Source organism: Chiloscyllium plagiosum, chromosome 30, assembly GCF_004010195.1.
Source record: "Chiloscyllium plagiosum isolate BGI_BamShark_2017 chromosome 30, ASM401019v2, whole genome shotgun sequence".
Classification (NCBI taxonomy): Eukaryota; Metazoa; Chordata; class Chondrichthyes; order Orectolobiformes; family Hemiscylliidae; genus Chiloscyllium; species Chiloscyllium plagiosum.
The window spans coordinates 46,188,398-46,191,826 of record NC_057739.1 but is presented as its reverse complement, the minus strand read 5'-3'; positions in this window follow the sequence as shown (position 1 = coordinate 46,191,826).

Below are 3,429 nucleotides of genomic sequence, written 5' to 3'. Positions count from 1 at the left end.
CACCACCACCCTCTGTCTTCTACCTTTGAGCCAGTTCTGTATCCAAATGGCTAGTTCTCCCTGTATTCCGTGCTCACTAGTCTCCCATGGGGAACCTTGTCGAACGCCTTACTGAAGTCCATATAGATCACATCTACTGCTCTGCCCTCATCAATCCTCTTTGTTACTTCTTCAAAAAACTCAATCAAGTTTGTGAGACATGATTTCCCACGCACAAAGCCATGTTGGCTATCACCAGTCAGTCCTTGCCTTTCCAAATACATGTACACCATATGGCACCACGTTAGCCAACCTCCAGTCTTCTGGCACCTCACCTGTGACAATCAATGATGATACAAATTTCTCAACAAGGGGCCCAGCAATCACAACCCTACCTTCCCACTGAGATCTGGGGTACACCTAATCAGATCCTGGGGATTTAGCCACTTTTATGCATTTCATGACATCCAACGCTTCGTCCTCTGTAGTACAGACATTTTTCAAGATGTCACCATCTATTTCCTTACATTCTATATCTTGCATGACCTTTTCCATAATAGAACTGATGCAAAATACTTGTTTAGTATCTCGCGAACATCTGCCCCCAATCAGCTTTTGAAAGTTCTTGCCTAATACCGTCAAAATTGGCCTTGCTCCAATTCAGAACTTCAACTTTTAGATCTGGTCTATCCTTTTCCATCACAATAATAGAATTATGGTCGCTGGCCCCAAAGTGCTCCCCCACTGACACCTCAGTCATCTGCCCTGCCTAACTTCCCTATAATAGGTCACGTTTTGCACCTTCTCTAGTAGGTACATCCATATACTGAATCAGAAAATGTTCTTGTACACACTGAACAAATTCCTCTCCATCTAAACCCTTAACACTATGGCAGTCCCAGTCTATTTTGGAAAATTAAAATCCCCTACCATGACTACCCTACAGATAACTGAGATCTCCTTACAAATTTGTTTCTCAATTTCCCTCTGACTATTGGGGGGTCTATAATACAATCCTAATACAGTGATCATCCCTTTCTTATTTCTCAATTCCACCCAAATAACTTCCCTGGATGTATTTCCAGGAATATCCTCCCTCAGCACAGCTGTAATGCTATCCCTTATCAAAAATGCCACTCCCCCTCCTCTCTTGCCTCCCTTTCTATCCTTCCTGTAGCATTTGTATCCTGGAACATTAAGCTGCCAGTCCTGCCCATCCCTGAGCCATGTTTCTGTAATTGCTATGATATCCCAGTCCCATGTTCCGAACCATGCCCTGAGTTCATCTGCCTTCCCTGTCAGGCCCCTTGCATTGAAATAAATGCAGTTTAATTTATCACTCCTACCTTGTCCCTGCCTGCCCTGACTGTTTGATTTCATTTCAGACTGACTTCATTTCTCAACTGTCACTTAGTTTTATTCTGAAATGTGCAGCACATTCTCATCCCCTAGATAGTGAGGTCAGCAATATCAGGAGCAGGAGAAACAGCTGTTTGATCCTTCCCTTTTCTTCCAACAGATCTATTGATCAATTTTAAACATTAAGGTCCATGAGGAACCAATACAGGAAGTAGATCATGAGAGTCTGATCAGAGCTCACACCCTGACTGACCAGTCTTGATCCAGAACAACAACAGAATGCAGGAGGGGAGGGAATCGAGGGACAGAGTCGTGGGAGAGAGGGAGTAAGGGAGTTGAGATAGGGAGTGGAGGGACAGAGTCAAAGGAGTGCAGGGAAGGAGTGGAGGGAGGGATTGGAGGGAGGAGGGATTGGAGGGAGGGATTAGAGGGAGGGATTGGAGGCCGAACAGGACAGGGGTCATATCAGTTCATGAGGCTGTGGTGAAGTCGAATGTAAGAGGAGGAGAGAGAAGAAATAAGACGATCAGACCATAAAATGTAGGAGCAGTTGGCCATTCAGCCCACTGAGTCCATTCTGTCATTTAATGACATATTACTGATCTGATCATCCTCAACTCCAGCCTTTTTCCTATTCCTCAATTCCCTTATTGATTAACAATCTATCTTAGCCATGAACATACTTAACAAAACAGATCCAACAGTAAAGGATTCACAGATTCACTCCCCTCTGACAGAAGAAATTCCTCCTCATCTTTGTTTTAAATAAGTGACCCCCTATTCTGAGATGATGCTGTCTGTCCTGGACTCTCCCACAAGGGGAGCAGTCAGTATGGCTGGAAGTCAGAATCAGGAAAGGAGCGGTCACTTTAGTGGAAGTTTTCCACAGACCCCCCAAGAGCAACAGAGACATGGAGGAGCACATTGGGGGGCAGATTTTGAAAAGGTGCAGAAGTAATAGGGTTGTTGTCATGGGTGACTTCAACTTGCCTAATATTGATTGGAATTGTGCAAATAGTTTGGATTGGGCAGACATTGTCAGGAGTGTCCAGGAAGAATTCCTGACTCAATATGTAGATAGGCTGACTAGAGGGATTTGATGCTTGGCAATGAACCAGGTCAGGTGTCAGATCTCACAGTGGGAGAGCACTTTGGTGACAGTGATCACAACTCCCTGACCTTTACTATCATCATGGAGAGGGAGAGGAGCAGATGGTATGGGAAAGTATGTAATTGTGGGAGGGGGGATTACAATGCTGTTATACAGGAACTGTGAGGCATAAATTGGGAACAGGTATTCTCAGGGAAATGCATGACAGAAATGTGGAGGTTGCTGAGAGTGCTGGACAGGTTTGTCCCACTGAGGCAAGGAACCTTGGATGACAAGAGATGAGGAACATCTCGTCAAGAGGAAGAAGGAAGCTTACTTACGGCTGAGAAGGGATGGATCAGACAGGGCTTTACAGGGTTACAAGGAAGTCAGGAAGGGACTGAAGAATGAACTGAGTTCAGCTAGAAGGGGGGGCATGAAAAAGCCTTGGTGGGTAGGATTAAGGAATACCCCAACACATTTCACATTTATGTGAGGAACAAGAGGATGGCCAGAGTGAGGGTAGGGCTGATCAGGGACAGTGGCTGGAACTTGTGCCTGGAGTTGGAGGAAGTGGGAAGGTCCTTAATGAACACTTTGCTTCAGTGTTCACTACTGAGAGGGACGTTGACATTTGTGAGGACAGCGTGAAACAGGCTAATACCCTCAAACAGGTTGATGTTAAGAAAGAGGGTATACTGGAAACTTTGAAAAACATGAGGATAGCTAAGTCCCCTGGGCCAGATGGGTTATAGGATTCTGGATTAGAGTGGTGCTGGAAAAGCATAGCAGTTCAGACAGCATCCGAGGAGCAGTAAAATTGACATTTTGGGCAAAAGCCCTTCATCAGGAATACAGGCAGAGAGCCTGAAGGGTGGAGAGATAAATGAGGGGAGGGAGTGGGTGGGGAGAGAGTAGCATAGAGTACAATAGATGAGTGGGGGAGGGGATGAAGGTGATAGGTCAGGGAGAAGAGGGTGGAGTGGATAGGTGGAAAAGGA